Below are 19,295 nucleotides of genomic sequence, written 5' to 3' on the forward strand. Positions count from 1 at the left end.
TCAATAGATTTCGTTAACTGTGTTAATGAAGTGTTCAACCTCACGGATGTTTGTCAATGAGGTTTACCAAGTAATTTAACCGCGTTATCGATGTTCACTGACGACGTTGTCGAAGTGTGCTCCCGAATGCGATCTTTAAGCACACAGAGCGCGCGTCCACCTCCGTCTGTAACGATCGACCGTTGCTAGGGAAGTGACGTCACTTGTTAAGGTAACGAACCCCGGAAACCACGTGGTCCACTGTATCCTCCAGGCCTGATTAGTTACACGACTGTCAAATTTTTACTTTAAACTTTCGTAACTTGCAGGAATTCATATTTTTGGTTCTTTCGGTAAAGTCACGTAGATAGAAAATAACATTTTAAGTGAAGGCAAAAAACCCACGAGGTTTCGGTGGCAACACAAGCGGTCTTCATCACGTGTTGCGATCGAAACGTCGTGGGTTTTTTTCTTTTATTTTAATTTATTTTTATTGTTATTATTTTCTATCTACGTGACTTTACCTGAAAGAACCAAGAATATAGTAAGGATTGTACCCTGGTCGCCACGGATGAAGAGGCCGAGCGGGCTCGGTTCGACTGTTGCCAGGTACCTCCACCACTCAGCTCGCAGCACACACACACACACAGTGTCCACTATGTAAAAATCAGGCTAAACTAAACCTTTCTAGAAGTTACTAAAATAATGCTATAAAACAATGCAACAGTGATCATAAGAAATGTGATTGAAAGTTAACAATAGCGACATATATAACATATATTACTAAACCTAGCATCCTTCGCTAGCTGTTTGAGTCAATCCATAATAGCAGGAGTAACAATTATGTATGTTGATTAACTGCGAATAACCCAATCAATAACAGATATCCATTGTAATTTACATCAATACATTACCCCCCCCCGTCTTCGTATCGGATCTGCTTACAAGCGACGACGTCACATTTATCCCCCGTCTACGTCTATTAAAGACCGAAACAGGGGAAGGATTTCACCACAACTCTGGCTGTCACCTGACGAGGCGGGTTGTTGTTGTAGTTACAGGCGAAACGTCACGGTACTTGAATTGTAAATGTTTTGGGTTTACTCTCCAACACACCGATGTGCTGAATTAGTCACTAATTGGCATGTTTTGTTTACGTGACAAACTTGACTAAGATTTACGCGATCTAACCCAAACAAACAAAAACACCCTCTAATAAGGAAATATTTGTATTAATTCCACGAATGGACCTTGGCCTGGGACTGTGCGGATTGAGAAGTTATGGATGCAGCTTCTGTTTGTGCTGCCATCAGAATGATCAACAAATAAATAAATAATACACACGGATTGGTGACTACAGTACTAGACCCCCAGTGCTTTTATATTTAAAAGTGTATGTGCTTTGTGGTTGCTTTATTGCGCGTGTGTACGTACTGTGTAACACTTGTTTGAACGCAGGTGATGGGGTTGTCCATGTTGGGTGTCATTACAGCCAAAAACAAGCAGCAGTACGAAGACCAGGACGCCGTGGCCGACCATGAGGACGGAAATTGGCCTCGCCCGGTCACAACGTACGACAGCAGTACAGGTTTCCCTCCACACATGCACACACCTACGAGTTTCCCACTACAGAGACGAAGATCCCCCATATGGTCTTAACAGACTGTTGTGGCAAGTGCTGTTCGCAAGCACCAATGAAGGTCGGCATGGTATACCAGGGGGTAGGTGACCAACACCACACCCGGCCGCCTTTGTCTCCCAAGTGGTGACGTATTACACACACCGCTCCAGGTATTTATTTGAGGTTGAGTCGACCCAGGACCAGTTCAGATAAATAATCGTTATTGGTGTTGGCCATGAGCGGAACTCCAACTCGCATGTTTGCGGGGTTCGGAGCGTAGCTTACTATCCACTGCGCCACTGCTACCCTCACATAACGCACACAGAAACAACACACACACACACAGGGACCCACACGCACGGACACACATGGACCTGCTCAACATTGAAATGTGCAGCCCTTGTGTGGCGGCCTGCGTTGAATTTGGGCGTTCATCTCGTCACCCATACAAAAGGTCTCGACACAATCAATGGCAGTCCCCCTTGCCCTGCCTGGCACGCACATCGGGCCAGTCACCCCACGCACAGCGCACACAACGTGCGCGTCGCGTATGCCAAATCAAGAGTCGTCCCCGAGTGTCCGGCAAATTGGACCGACTATCCCGGGCCCCGCGCTTCGGGGGAGGCCCCACGTGTAGACATCAGTGTCACATGTAATGCTTCCGGTTTAGTTTGAAGGCATCGGGGGGGGCCCACGCACCCCCTATGGACGGCCCTGGTCAAAGCACACGGCAGCGCGGAGCACGCGCGTCACGCGCACGGGCCACGTGCGTCACGGGTACGTGACATCTACAAGGCAAGCACCTGCATCGCGTTGTTATCACTTGTAAGGCATGCCCTTTGTGCATGGGACGTGCGTAGTGTGTGCAACACGTGGCACATGTATGTCACACATGCGCATCGCAATGTGATGTCATGTGTACGTGGACATTTGAATCGCATGTAGCTGTCTGGTGGGCAGGACGGATCTACGCGTGGGCAAGTAAGGGGGTGGCTGAGTAAGACTGATACGGATACACGTCAAGCCACACACTCACCACACACTCACCGGCACATTCACACACACCACATTCACCGCACACTCACTTACTGGCACACTCGCACACTGGCACTCACTGCACACCCACACACACCACACTCACCACGCACTCACTTACCGGCACACTGACTGCACATTCACACACCGCTCTCACCACGCACTCACTTACCGGCACACTGACTGCACATTCACACACACTCACCGCACACTCACCGCACACTCACCACGCACTCACTTACCGGCACTCTGACTGCACTTTCACACACACCGCACACTCACCACGCACTCACTTACCGGCACTCTGACTGCACATTCACACACACTCACCGCACACTCACCGCACACTCACCACGCACTCACTTACCGGCACTCTGATTGCACATTCACACACACTCACTGCACACTCACCACGCACTCACTTACCGGCACACTGACTGCACTTTCACACACACTCACCGCACACTCACCACGCCCTCACTTACCGACACTCTGACTGCACATTCACACACACTCACCGCACACTCACTTACCAACACTCTGGCTGCACATTCACGCACACCGCACTCACACCGCATTCACACACACTCACACACACTCACACCGCACTCATTCACTCACACACACTCACTCACACACACTCACACACATTTACACACACTCACCGCACACTCACACACACTCACTTACACACACCGCACACACTCACACTCACCGGCACACTCGTGTGCAAGCACACTAGTGAGCTTCCACAAAATGTGCTGCACATTAGTGAGGCCACACACCAAAGAGCACACACCAGCAGGTTTACACATCAGTGAGCTTACACACTAGTGTGCACACACAGTCGTTAGCTTACAGATTAGATAGCGTACACACCAGCTCACCAGTGAGGTGAGCTACACATTGGTGAGTTAACACACCCACCTGTTTGCGTGTGCAAAGCTCTTAACCCTAAAACTATTTTACACACGCACGTGCATACACACGCACGTGCATACACGCATGCGCATATGAAGGCATGCATGCACACATACGTGCACACAAACACACATGTACGCACATGTTTAAACATATACAATTCCATGGCGTTGGACTTGAGACTCCCAGAAGTGGAATCAGGACTCCTGAGCATGCGATATAGCTCAGTGGGCCTTACTTGGTAAAATTGAAATAATTTAGTTTCAGGATGTAGGGTTCTGAAGATGTTTCATCTTTCAGTCCTTTCTGACCGTTTGAGTGTGGGTGAGTGAGTGACAACTACGTATGCATTTTTTGTTATTACAAATACAAGCATTTTTCAGCTATTGACATGAAATATATTAACTCTGGAAGATGATGGTGATACAGGTGGTGGGTAGCGGTAGTGTAGCGTTTAGCACGCTGCGCTATGCACCCGGCGACCCGAGTTAAATTCTCGCTCATGCCCAACGCAGGTAACGACTCTCTGAACCGGTCATGGGCCTCCCCTAGGTCGACTCAGCCTCAAATGAGTACCTGGTGTGGTGTAAACATCACTACTGGGGAGACAAAGGCGGCCGGGCGTGGTGTTGGCCACCCACCCCTCGTGTGCCATGCTGGCCTTCACAGGTACTCGCTAACAGCACTTGCCCCAACAGTCTATTCGGGCTATAAGGGGGTCTTTGCTTTGGTGGTGATGATACAGATGGTGATTGATTATACAGATGGTTGGGATGATGATAATGATACTTTTGGTGATGATGGTGGTGATGATGGGACTGTAAGAGTGGTCCTTGAAGATATTTACTGTGTAATATTAAGACACTAATATAAAATGTAATCATTAAAGCACAATATATAACATTTGTAATTTCTGTTGAAAGCATGTGCTTATAGTGGTCACGTGTATTTGTACGTGGTTGTGCATGAATGCACGTGTTTTTTATTTTCTGTATTAGGTGCTTGACGACAGCACTTGGCCCAACAGTCTATATTGGTTGTACAGCAAATCTTTGTGTTTTGATTTACGAATGTTCCATTCACGAAATTTAGTGAAAACGAAATTGACAAATTAAGGATACTTTTCGACTTACGAAATAGAATTTCAGCGGAAACAATATATCACATGGCACGCGCCATGAGATCATCAAGCAAGAAGCTGTCATCCATCCACGACAGTGTCACGGTATCCCCATAGTGCAAAAGTAACGCCTCGTCACCTCTCCAGTCACTCCAACATGCAGATATTTTGGTGAGTTCCTTGAAGATGTTAATTATTTTTGTCTTAAATAGATTGTTATTCAACCGTTATAATATTTGTTCTTTATTAGTTTTTGTATTGTGAAATATTGGTGTATATTTTGGGTTTAGGAGTATAGCAGAAATGACTGTCTGAAACACATCGCAAGTTAAATTTTGATTTAAAGCTTTCGTGACTGCAGTAATTCATATTCTTAGACTTTACCGAAAGAACTAAGAATATGAATATACATCGCAAGTTTTTCGTATTCAATTAATGGGAAAGGCCATTCCGATTTACGATATTTTGTTTTGCGTGCGTTTTGAGAAGAACGCATCCCTTTCGTAAATAGAGGCATACATGTACAGGAATCCATTGCCAACCGCTAATTTACCAACCACGAGATTTTAGTAAACACGGATTGACTACTGGACACCTGTTTACTAACCACGAGCATCTCGCTTTGAGTATTCGCGAGTCGCGCCGAGTCGTGAAATCAAAACAACACGATGTACCTTATGGGGGGGGGGGGTTCTTGTATTTGTTCTTGTATTTGTACGAGCTGTTGTTTGTTTATGTTACAGATGTTTACGGGGAGCGTTAGTGCAGCGGGTTAGCGAGCTGTACTATGAAGCCATAAATCCTGGTTTAATTCCTGCTCATGGCCAACACCAGTGGCAATTATCTGAACCATTCCTGGATCTACCCTCGGCCTCAAATGAGTACTTGGTGCATTGTGAAAACATCAGCTCTGGCAGAGACAAACCCCATATGCTGTGCTGGCCTGCATAAGTGCTCATAACGGCACTTACCCCAACAGTCTGTTACATGGGGGGATCTTAGTCTTGGCGTGTAAGTGAGAGTTTGTGGACTTTGCATGTTCTTCCCCTGTTGTGCACGCGTTTTCTCAGGGTTCTCAGCTTTCAAAAAAGAACAACCAATTCTAACAGTGAGATTTTACTTGCAAATTACTTAAACAGGGATTACACACCGTGGCAACATCGCCCCCTTCTGTGAAAGCTGGACAGGACCCTCCTGCAAAAGAGTGAGACTTCCCTGAGTAAACAAATGTAGCACGGTAATCTTTGAAATAATAAAATAAACTATTCACCCCTAGAGTGGACAGGGTAACGAGGGTGATTCTAGCAAGCGAGGGAGCTGTACTCGGACGGAACGGACGACGGCTCCTAGCCGACCTCTTCGCCTTTGTCGATCTTGTCATCGTTGGAGGCCGGTCTCAGCTCTGCGAGGATCGCCTCAAACGTGGGGTGCTCTAACGGCGCGTGGCTCCAGCAGTGGTGCATCACCTTGCGGCTGTGGGGCGAGGGGAGGGTGCGGTGAGGGTGCGAGGAAGGCGAATTGCGCACAAGCTCGGACTGCGCTTTCACCTCTTCCAGTGCGCGTTCGTTCTCAGAATGGTTGAATGAGGGCCGATGATGTTAATGACGTCACGGAGGGGGATGAAGGGGGTCAGGTGGCGAGGGGGGTGAGGGGGGGTGAGTAGGGAGAGGGTCATGAAGGCATAAAATACCTACAGTATGGATTCACACAGCGGCGTCTAAATGCCACCGCATCTCCATACGTAGCGCAGAAACACTGGTCATGTTTATCTCGTAGAGAGAGAAGCAGTCTGTGGGTCTCTATGTGAGGAGTCTGTGGGTCGCAACAGCACGTACAGCTGGAAGTAGGACATTCCAGACTAAGAGTGTTCATAATGGCCGTGTCAACGGCACTGAACCAGCCGGCACAACTCACTGCCAATAACACGTATCACATAATTCACCCTTAAGCAATTGTTCAATCAATTAATTGAATCACTACAATTGAAACCAAAGAATCTCCCAGAACAAACACTTCGTACTCTCCTCCGTCAGCCACCTGCATCGACAATAGAAACGCATCAGTCCAGCAGTGGATAAACCTGGTGTGGGTGGTATGGGGGGGGCGGCTTACACTTTCGGTGGACAGCCGGGTGGTGGCTGCATGCAGTAGTCATCGCAGATCAAGCGATAGAACTTGTCATCGACTGCCATGCGCCAGGATAAGGGGCCTTTCCTACACCCACACACATCACACCGAGCGGCACACACGTCACACCGAGGAGCACGCACATCACACACCGAGCAGGTTGCACAGGTCTCCTTTATCAAGACAAACGTGGAGCAGATTACAACTACAACTCTACGCCTGTCACAATGCCGCCCTTCCCCCCCCCCCAGTTTATGGGGTGGCGCGGGCCTCACTCCCCTCTTCGCGTCAGCTCCTACTAATAAATGGTCCGGTTGCATTGTGAATGCACCACTCGAATGGCGTGCAGTCCCGTGGCACACTGTAACAGGCTCGTGATTTACTCAATACAATTCAACGTAAAAAAGTAAAAACGATCCCAAGACTTATTTAAAATAATGTATGGCCATCGTGTGTTAGCATCACACGCGAAAATTGGCATGTAAAAAAAAACTTCACTGCGAAACACTCAATTGGGATTGCTCGCAGCAAACAGCACCTGACCTGCTTGCAGGTTAGGTGCTGAATAACCGTGTGTCACACAGAGAACAGTTGCCACTGATGGTGCCCTTTTCAAATGCTTGAGATGAGATGTGATTATCGCGTGTAAATGTGCACACCAAAATAAAAAAATATAAGCGAACTATTATCGTTTCAGGTGGCAGGATGGTGCAGCGGTGATCTTTGACCCTCGCAACAAGAAGGGCCTTGGTTAATTATCCGACTGGGACTTTGCGGAGTTTTCTACGTTCTCCCCTTTGTTCTGTATGGGTTATCCAGTTTGCTGACATAGCTTGAAAACACACAATCACAATGTAACTGGGTATTGGCCAAGCATCCCAATGCTAAAGTTACCTGCAAATTCCTTCATTGGGATGACACTCGGCAGCAGAGCCGGATGATGGCATTGCTGGGGCCCTATGCCATTGTCAAGCTTAAGAGGCCCCTTCTATGAATCCCTGTATATTTTTGTCAGAAGAATGAAAATAACTGCGTTGGAGAGTATTTTTTCTTACCGATTTTTATTTTTTTAATAATTATGTTAAAACTCGAAACCTCGTGTCCATTTCGTCTTTCGTATTTAGAGCCCCCCCCCCTTCTCTTAATGCGAGGCCCTAAGCTGTAAGTGTAGCCGGTGTGAGCTCGCCTGTGATGAATCACACGTATAATTGTGCACTCTTATTTTCTATGGGTAGCCAGGATAATTGTTTATTTAAGTGAATGCAATGGTGATCAGGGGATTGGACCCAGAGCCCCACGTACACAGTAGAGTGCAAGGGAACGCCCACAATACAGATTTGAGCTGACCTCCGGATTGAGAAATTGAATTGTGTTGTGATGTGGAGGATGTTTCTGATCACTATTGCGACCGTTCTGTCCCGACGGGAGGAGAGAGGACAGGGTGGAGCGGCTATATGAGCTTACTCTCCGGCACTGCACAGCACAACATCGCCTCCCTACTGCAAAAAACTCGGCAGGACCCTCCTGAAAAAAAAAGTCTTCGGAATCAGTGAGGCCTGTCCTTGGGAGGACAGGCGTATTCTTGGTCGTCACAAGCGAACATTTGTTTCTCCACATTAATTTGTATCCCCGGGTTGCCATCAGGACTGGGTGCTGCAAGCTTAGCTTCTGAGATCTGATGAGACTGGTAGCCGTTTTTTAAAAGGTAATTTCGGCATCTGGAGCCCAAGCACGCAACAACTTGATGCAATTAAAAATAATAGTGTAAGCTAAGACTATCATTGTTGTCTGCTGTGAGGATCTTCTGTACTCAGGGCCCCGAATGTTTGTGGCAAGTGAAAGTTTGTCTCAGCAAAATATAAAATTTCTCACAGTAGCATACCGTATGACCACACGTCGCTCTGCACCTTGTAGAGCCCATGGAACATGCTTTCTGGAGACATCCGCTTTACAGGCAGAGGCACCTAACGGACATGACCGCATGGCCACAAGCACAACAATAATACGTTCAGTAAATTCAGTTCAGGGCGATGCTTCGCGATTCGTCATACGTTTTTTGCGTGAGGCCACATATTCATCTGGCCAAATTAGCGTCATCTAGCCCTCCACTACCCTGAAGGGTTAAATGTGTAATGACATCATGGGATGTCACTGTGTAGTGCCGGGCCTAGAGAGGCACGGCGTGCGGTGTATTGACATCGCGGATACCACTATGGTGCGGGTGTAGTACTGGCCCTAGAGGGGCTCGGTCAGCGCTGATTGATCAGCTGGATGGCATCACGCTTGGCGCGCAGTGCCAGCCCGACAGGATAGGGTGTGGGAATGCCGGCCGTAGGAAAGGGGTTACTAAATGCCATGGCACTCTGGTTGACCCGAGAGGACACGTGACCGGTTAAGTCTACAAAGGGGCACCAAGTGGGGGCTAGGTGTGGTCACGTGGTCGGGGTCCAGATCCTGCTGCTCGAGGATTCTAGAAGGTGGTCGTGGCCAAGGGCGGAGCCAGCCATGCCACAGAGAATATAAGAGGGACTGGCGTTGTTGTTCATCTTGAAGAAACCTACGTTCTACTGAGTCTCCAACACGTGGACCTGGACCCGAGCTGTGGTCCCGGTCTGTCGTAGCTAGTCATGTTGTAATTAGTGTAGTTAGCCTGGTGGTAACCACCACAGGTTATTCTGGGCCAGAGTTACCCCGTGTACCACATGGTGGGGGGGGGAGGAGGAAGGCGATTTGTGAAATTCAAATCAAGACAGTTAAACACGCGCAGTCACACATGGTCAAATTGAAACACAGAGGTGAATTTCCGGAGGTTCTTAAAGATGGTCAAGGCCCTGTAGGGATAGAGTCAGACAGGCACGGAGACACATACCGAGAGACACAGAGACAGGTTAAAATCATCACGTATTATCATTGTTCCACCACTCGTTTAACCCAGGAGAAAGGCTGACTGCTGAGTCACTCCTCTCACGACTCATGTTCTTGTGAGCGAGGAAGGTTGTCCACCCCGGATGGAGTAGAGTCGCTCACGATCGCTTCTCTCTCCGACGACGACGCGTCCCAGCCTGCGGCGCACAAGGAAGCCCGGACGACTCAGAAATGCCCTAACTATAGAGTATCTATAGTAGATCATCGATTATTCTGCGGCTTCGGGGCGGGGGGGGGGGGAAGGGGACACCGAATTTTTTAACAGCGCCGGATATTCACTACATAATAATTTTAAATAGCTAATTTTTTTGCACATTCTTGCATAGCATGTTTTTTAATGTTGTGAATGTGTTTTTTTGTGTTTTAAATTAGTTTAATACGTGAAATTGGTATGAATAAACATGCAAATACACAAAAAAAATATCCTACTGTAAAATGTTACGGTATTTACTGTACCGTGCTTACCAATCCAATCTCGAAGACTCTGAATGGAGTGATGTATATAGTGCAGTATTGTCATTTTTTAAGTTGTATGAGGTGTATAATGTACCGTCTGTAATATTTAACACTGAAATGAAGTCGGTGGCCGCTCTGGTTAATACCGCGGTCTACTTCGCAGTAGACACAGTTAGAGCGAACACGTACATGATTCGAAAAAGAGAGTCGGCCAAGTGTTGTGTGGTGTAATCCAAATTTGAGAAATTTACTCGCTAAATATTCCATCGGGGAAGCTGCCTAATAACATCACAAACCCACTTGGCAGGGTAAAGCCCGCTTGCAAGGCTGTGGCTGCACAGGGGCAGCTGCCCCCAGTCCATGGAAACTGGTATTGATGTAGTTTACGAATCGCCATGGGCGGCATGGTGGCACATTGGTAAGTAACCATTGCGCCTTGTAGCAAGAAAGCTGGGTTTGATTCCCGACTCGGGCGCGTTTCGGCGTGGAGTTGTCATCTTCTCTCCCCGTTCGTCAGAGTGTGTAAGTGCAATGGAGTGTTTGAGTGAGTGTGTGAGCGAGTGAGTTAGCGTGAATGTGTGAGTGTGTGAAGATTGTATGTTCTCCCCCTCTTCTGGGTCTCCTCCACATTCTCGAGTTTCCTCCCATAGTAAAAAAAAAACCCAATACAACGAGTCTGGCATTGGGCAAAACATCCCAATACTGAAAAATCACCTGCAAATTACTCAATTGGGACTACACAGTGATGGCAAAACTTCGCAGGACCCTCATGAAGAAGTCTTGAGTTTTTGCACAGTAAACAAATGTAATAATAAATCTTGACTTAAAGCTTTTGTGACTGCAGGAAGACATTCTTTGGGTCTTTCGGTAACGTCACGTAGATAGGTTCAAATGAAATAACCAAAAATAACAAAAAACTACGACGTTTCGATCGCAAGACAAGCCTTCGTTATCAGGAAGAAAAAAAGAGAGAGGGACAGCTGCTGAGGCAGACAGTCTGCCTTATCTGAACCGGTGTTGTGCCTATCCTAGGTAAACTCCGTCTTAAATGAGTACCTGGTGCAGTGTGTAGACATGAGCACTCGGGAGACAGACGTGGCTGCATGCGCGTGGTGCTGGCCACCCACCTCCTCGTGGGCCATGCCGCCTAACAGCAGCACAGTCTGTTAAGGCTTATTTGGGTGATCTTCATCTTTGTTGTATGCTTGTGCCATCTTGTGTGTCCGCTGTCACAGATTCCAGACTACAACCCTCCGGAGTCCACCCCATGGGGCTCCCCTTCTCCCCGGCCTAAAAAACCCAGACAGTACTAGTGCATCATGCATGCGGTGTCAACAAGAGGTAAGAGGTGCATGAGTGGGCACACACTCTGGGTTTTACATCTGCAGAGTTAGTTAAGTGTACAGTGTGCTCGCAAGCAGAAGTGAACAATTAAAAAAATCAGTGGCGGTTATGAGAAACGCTACCCTGAAGTAACGGGCGGTTTGCACTCTGAACTTGCAATCCAGAAGTTACTGGTTCGTTTTCCCATCACAGCGTTTGAAACAGTAGCGCAATTTTCTTAAATTTACAAATTTTACCTTGCCAACCAGTACAAACAGCCAGGTGAGGTGTATAAGCGTCACTATGTATGAATAGTTTAGGACATCTTATGCTCACAAACTCACCCGTTCTCACTCAAACCACCAACTCAATCTCACTCAAACCACCAACTCACTCAACCATCAACTCACTCAACCCACCATCTCACTCAAACCACCAACTCACTCAAACCACCAACTCACTCAAACCACCATCTCACTCAACCATCAACTCACTGAAACCACCAACTCAATCAACCATCAACTCACTGAAACCATCAACTCACTCAACCCACCATCTCACTCAAACCACCAACTCACTCAAACCACCAACTCACTCAAACCACCAACTCACTCAAACCACCAACTCACTCAAACCACCAACTCACTCAAACCACTAACTCAAACCATCAACTCACTGAAACCATCAACTCACTCAAACCACCAACTCACTCAAACCACCAACTCACTCAAACCACCAACTCACTCAAACCACCAACTCACTCAAACCACCAACTCACTCAAACCACTAACTCACTCAAACCATCAACTCACTCAAACCACCAACTCACTCAAACCACCAACTCACTCAAACCACCAACTCACTCAAACCACCAACTCACTCAAACCACCAACTCACTCAAACCACCAACGCACTCAAACCACCATCTCACTAAAACCACCAACTCACTCAAACCACCAACTCACTCAAACCACCATCTCACTCAAACCACCATCTCACTCAAACGACCATCTCACTCAAACCACCAACTCACTCAAACCACCAACTCACTCACTCAAACCACCAACTCACTCAAACCACCAACTCACTCAAACCACCAACTCACTCAAACCACCAACTCACTCAAACCACCAACGCACTCAAACCACCATCTCACTAAAACCACCATCTCACTCAAACCACCACCATCTCACTCAAACCACCACCATCTCACTCAAACCACCAACTCACTCAAACCACCATCTCACTCAAACCACCATCTCACTCAAACCACCAACTCACTCAAACCACCATCTCACTCAAACCACCAACTCACTCAAACCACCAACTCACTCAAACCACCAAACTCACTCAAACCACCATCTCATTCAAACCACCATCTCACTCAAACCACCAACTCACTCAAACCACCAACTCACTCAAACCACCATCTCACTCAACCATCAACTCACTGAAACCACCAACTCAATCAACCATCAACTCACTGAAACCATCAACTCACTCAACCCACCATCTCACTCAAACCACCAACTCACTCAAACCACCAACTCACTCAAACCACCATCTCACTCAACCATCAACTCACTGAAACCACCAACTCAATCAACCATCAACTCACTGAAACCATCAACTCACTCAACCCACCATCTCACTCAAACCACCAACTCACTCAAACCACCAACTCACTCAAACCACCAACTCACTCAAACCACCAACTCACTCAAACCACCAACTCACTCAAACCACTAACTCAAACCATCAACTCACTGAAACCATCAACTCACTCAAACCACCAACTCACTCAAACCACCACCATCTCACTCAAACCACCAACTCATTCAAACCACAAACTCACTCAAACCACCAACTCACTCAAACCACTAACTCACTCAAACCATCAACTCACTCAAACCACCAACTCACTCAAACCACCAACTCACTCAAACCACCAACTCACTCAAACCACCAACTCACTCAAACCACCAACTCACTCAAACCACCAACGCACTCAAACCACCATCTCACTAAAACCACCAACTCACTCAAACCACCAACTCACTCAAACCACCATCTCACTCAAACCACCATCTCACTCAAACGACCATCTCACTCAAACCACCAACTCACTCAAACCACCAACTCACTCACTCAAACCACCAACTCACTCAAACCACCAACTCACTCAAACCACCAACTCACTCAAACCACCAACTCACTCAAACCACCAACGCACTCAAACCACCATCTCACTAAAACCACCATCTCACTCAAACCACCACCATCTCACTCAAACCACCACCATCTCACTCAAACCACCAACTCACTCAAACCACCATCTCACTAAAACCACCATCTCACTCAAACCACCAACTCACTCAAACCACCATCTCACTCAAACCACCAACTCACTCAAACCACCAACTCACTCAAACCACCAAACTCACTCAAACCACCATCTCACTCAAACCACCATCTCACTCAAACCACCAACTCACTCAAACCACCACCATCTCACTCAAACCACCAACTCACTCAAACCACCAACTCACTCAAACCACTATCTCACTCAAACCACCATCTCACTCAAACCACCAACTCACTCAAACCACCAAACTCACTCAAACCACCAACTCACTCAAACCACCAAACTCACTCAAACCACCAACTCACTCAAACCACCAAACTCACTCAAACCACCAACTCACTCAAACCACCACCATCTCACTCAAACCACCATCTCACTCAAACCACCATCTCACTCAAACCACCATCTCACTCAAACCACCAACTTACTCAAACCACCATCTCACTCAAACCACCAAACTCACTCAAACCACCATCTCACTCAAACCACCATCTCACTCAAACCACCAACTCACTCAAACCACCAACTCACTCAACCACCATCTCACTCAAACCACCATCTCACTCTAAAAGGTTGAAGGTTAAGGTGCAGGCAGCCCTGAAAATATATTGGCTCGCGCCACTGCAAGCTCCCTTCTGGAGGATATGTTGTTGAGCCAGACGTTTGGAAGAGGTGGGAGTAACCCACATTTTACCCCACCACACACGAACTGCCGATGGACTACCCATTGACAGTGCTGAGTGGACGACGGCAGGGCCAGTGAGGGGGGATTTAAGAAACGGTTCAATCACCTGCCGCGCTTGGAGGACGAACCGGCGGCATTTGGGTTGCCAAGCCCAGTGTGATAACCGTCACATTATGGCAGCATCATAATCTGAATATTTTTCCTGGATCAATCCGATGAGCTATAAAGCTCTTTTTCACAGGTGTCCAGCACCACTTCATCATTTGGATGAGGGGTTCCTGAATCAGGTCAGAGACAGATTTGTCCTCCTCTACCAGGTGAGGTCGGGCAATTTTACTTCTCACTTCACCTTCCTCACCTCAACTGGTAAGGTAGGAAAATCATTGCTCCTGAACTAGGTGAGAGCCCAATCAGGTGTGACCTATGGTGCATAAGGGGACCACACCAATGATAAAAAAATACTAAACTATTTTTTATTTTCTTGGTTCTTTCGGTAAAGTCTCGTAGAAGGGAAATAATAAAATATAAAACAATACAATTCTCACGACGTTTCGACTGCAACACAAGCAATCATCATCCCTTCTACGTGACTTTACCGAAAGAACCAAGAATATGAATCCCTGCAGTCACGAAAGCTTTAAATCAAAATGTATTTTTTATTTATTTACCAAGGTCACATCTATAACAGCAGCCAATATACCTGACCAGTGTTACTCATTTCTACTGTTACCTATTATTATGATTAGTGTGTGGACCCACCACAATGCGTTATACCCCTGCTACAACTTTATCACCTTAGTTCTCATCTGATCTCCGATGCTAAGCAGAGTTAAGCCTGGGCTTGCCCTGAGCTACAGACGTGTGACTGTCAGGTGACCAGGGGATGGCAGTGCTGAGTGTTTTCTTCAGCTGCAAGCCGAATGTGGGGAGTTGTGTCGACTGACAGGCAAAGCTGTACCAGCTCAGCGCTCAGACCTCTTGAGACACATACCCACATTACGATCATATGATATAATGTTTCGTTTTAGGTGGAGCGCCGTTCATGCAAATTGCATGAACAATGTCACTGCAGCCAAGCGGTGAGCCAGCACCAACAATTGCCCAAGCTCTATATACCAATATATTCCAGCCAATGTATGCGTGTTTATTCATGTGGGGGGGCAACACTTTATCCCATACAGAAGGGACAGATAATATTAGTCCACATTTTGCTATGCTGCCTTTTGGCATATCCGGGGTATGGCACTTCCTGCATGCTCACGGGAAAGAAGTTTCGCAACATTTGCGTGATCCATGAATCCTCGCCTCAACGGTGCTGGATTACAGGTGTGCACCACTGCCGCCTGGCTAATGAATGCTCCCCTCGTGTGTACGTTTGCGTGTGTGCTTGCTTCTCAGATTGACCTGCTGGAGGACCCATGCCTGCTTAACGTGGTGATTCTGCAGACGGTGTTGCAGGAGATCCGCCATCGCTCCGCTCCCGTCTACAAGAGACTTCGCGACATCATCTCCACTCCGCAGAAACACTTCTACGCCTTCACCAATGAGCACCATCGGTAGGCGCCGCTCTCCAACCGGTCCTAGCCATCTCGCCAATCCAGTGTGCACGGCACACGAATTGACGTCTCTTTACTTCTGAACTGTGGCACACGGTGGCGGTTGGTGGCGCAAAGTCTCGTTGGGACTGTTTCCCAGTGCCATGAGGGCCAGCAGAGTTGGTGGCGTAGTGGCGTTGTGCATAAGGCTGCCCCTGTCCAGATGGCCAAGGATTGGTAGCTGATTTTTTCGCCAGGGCTGAAATTAATTGCACTCCCTTTATTGAATTTTGGCACTCTGTGGGGTGGGGTTTGCATTGTATGTATGTTGAACTTCCTTCACACAGTACATAGCCAACTGTGCTACATACAGTTGAGATAATAAACTGTGCATCTGATTCGGCTCGTGGGACTGAACGCCCCCGTGGCTTGAGTTACCGAGCAAAAAGGCGTTTTATAAATGTAATTCATGATTATTAAATACATTTCTTGTCATTAAAACTGGATTCCTGAAGGCGTTTCCAGCACTCGGAGGGAAACCTCTGACATTATGCCTCCACAACTTTGTTACTGTGACTAGCGTGCAAGTGATTACACAGCAACGCCCAGTGTGATTGTCTAACAGCGCCGTAACTTGATTGTCGTGTGTCTCAGAGACACGTATGTGGAGCAGGAGAAGGGGGAGTCTTCCAATGACTGTAATGACCGAGCCATCCGATATTCTGCGTTGACTATTCCACCTGAAGACGGAAGCTTGTGTTGCCTCCGAAACGTCGTGATTGAATTGTTTTCTTTTATTTTGTTTTATTTTATCTACGTGACTTTACCGAATAAAACCAAAGAGTATGAATCCTTGCAGTCACGAAAGCTTCAAATCTTGTCACACTGCTTTTCACATGTAACAGCCCTCTTTTTCAATCCACTGCTGGGTGTGGGCCTCGTTCTGTGCGAGGTTGTGCAAGGTTATTTGACCGCACGGTAGATCCCTGTTGAATGCGCGTTCACACTACGCGTTTTGGCTTTAACACGGTTTTACCTTTTTATGGAAAGTTTTTAGATTTTAACGCTCAACCGCGCTCCCTACATTGCAAGTATAGCGCGTGGTCACGGACTACTTTTCTGAGCGGCGTCGGTGTTAGCAGTGTTGTTGGATGATGCTGGAAGCTGTAGTACTGATGTATGCTGTGATACCCAGCGTACCTTCCTCTTCCTCGGTCTTTGTTCCAGCAGGATCTTTGTGCGCGGAGCGTCATCTCGCTCCATTATATTTTTCACTCACCATATCTCTCATTTGAGATTTAATTAAAGGAGTGTCATACTTAGCATATTGATAGAGATACTATATAAATACAACACATTTTAAAATGAACATGTAAAACAGTGTACTGTGCTATCAAAAACAATTAAATTACGGGCTGGAACGGCACCCCCACCTTTACCGTTATTTGTTATGGGAAAATTACTCCCGTTGAACGCGGATTCGTTTCACTTAGCAATTGTCAGGAACGCAACCCCCGTGTTAAGCGAGGACTTGCTGTATCTCACAACTTTGGTCAGTGCGGGTTGGTGACGACGATAGCGCGGAACAAAACAATGGACATTGCTTCACCGCCATATGCTGCCCACCACAGCCTATAACAATCTGCTGCGGTCGACTTTATCAAAGGCTGCTTTATAATACTCCAATAGCATGACAACAATACGATGATAATATCCGAGTAGATGGGAGCCTCGGAAAGAACGATTTGCCCCCCAGCTTCACGATTAAATGAATACCACGGCTCGGGGCCGTGATGCCTTTTAAGGATCCCTCTCTTTAACAGTGGTAAATGTAGTGCCTCTTGTTAAACAGTGCTTCGGTCATTGAAGTGCTGTCGTCCCGACAGTTCTGTTCCTTCACCTGAAGAAGGCCACTTGTGTTGTGGCCGAAACATCGTGATTTTTGTTGTTTTATTTTTTACCTATGTGACTTTACCGAATAGAACCAAAGAGTATGTATCCTTGTAGTCACAAAAGCTTCAAATCTAGAAGTGCTTCAGTTAAACAAGAAAATCAATAAATCCAGCAGGCATGACTTGAAAAGTAACAAATTTACATTTTGGGTGGCACTCTAAATCGTCCGGTAAATCGTGCCGCCAATTATAATTTCTGTGTTTATCTGCGCGTGTCTGTGTACCCCCAGTGGAGGAATACGTGCGCAGCTTGCTGGACAACCCTGAGTTGATTGACCGTCTGGCACTGGCCTCGGAACAGGTGAGACTCCGTATGCGTGCATCAGCTCTGCCCCCCTCATTTATGGTGCGGGCCTGTACCCTTGTCCAACCCCTCACTTCCGCGTTGCATCCAGCTGCCTCACTGAAGAAAGGGACACTTGCCTTGCGTTGAGTATGACGTTTCGCTGGTTGTAATCGCCAAGGAAACGATATACTCGATTTGTAAGTGTTGTGGGTTTACTCTCCAATACACTGGCGTGCTGCAGTAGTAACTAATTGACACGTTTTGTTTTACGTAACAAACCTTACTAATTGGCTGTACCGAGTTAACTACACACATTTACGCGCTCTTACCCAAAAAACCTTTATTATGGATAATATTGGTCGCAAAAGAATACGTATTAAACAGCTCCCTTTTAGAACGTCTCATCCTCACCAGCAATGGTCAATCAATCAAATAAATCCTATATTTATAACGTGGAATATTTAGCAAAAAGCAGAGACGGAAGGGTGAAACTCTAGAGGTAGCTCTATGATATCCGCTTTTGTGGAACATTCTCTAACACGGCTGGCCGTACTGCTCTGAGATAAATCAGACTGGATCCTTCGTCTCGTTACGTGATGTCAGTTGCAAAATAGTTGTTGACGCGTGCATGTGCCGTGCGTGTGCTGTGTACGTGTGCAGGATGTGGTGGAGTCCCGGGTAATCTTCCCCGAACATCTCCCGCTGTCCCAGCTGCAGCAAGGTGTGCGCTCCGGCCGGTTTGTCCAGGGAACCTTCCTTGCGAGTCGTGAGAATTACCTGGAGGGGACTCTGAGGGTGCGAGGGGACGGTGACAGTGATAAAGAGGTACACGTTTCACAAGCCTGCGTCTGGAAGGAACAATGCTGTTCGATCGTATCTGTGTGAGTTTTAAAAACAAATTTATAATCAAGCAGTGGCATAGCGTTCTTGGCATGAGCAGTAGCTCTTAACCTTTACTGCAAAGC

The 19,295-nt window shown here is 47.1% G+C and overlaps 1 pseudogene; it reads left to right on the forward strand.

The window, feature by feature from the left end:
- The first annotated feature begins 399 nt into the window (after positions 1-399).
- LOC142925625 (exosome complex exonuclease RRP44-like) overlaps positions 400-19,295 on the forward strand; it is a 38,540-nt pseudogene continuing 19,644 nt past the window's right edge.

The sequence above is a fragment of the Petromyzon marinus genome, chromosome 22 (assembly GCF_048934315.1).
Source record: "Petromyzon marinus isolate PM22_M1 ecotype Great Lakes invasive population chromosome 22, UKy_Petmar_22M1.pri1.0, whole genome shotgun sequence".
Lineage (NCBI taxonomy): Eukaryota > Metazoa > Chordata > Hyperoartia > Petromyzontiformes > Petromyzontidae > Petromyzon > Petromyzon marinus.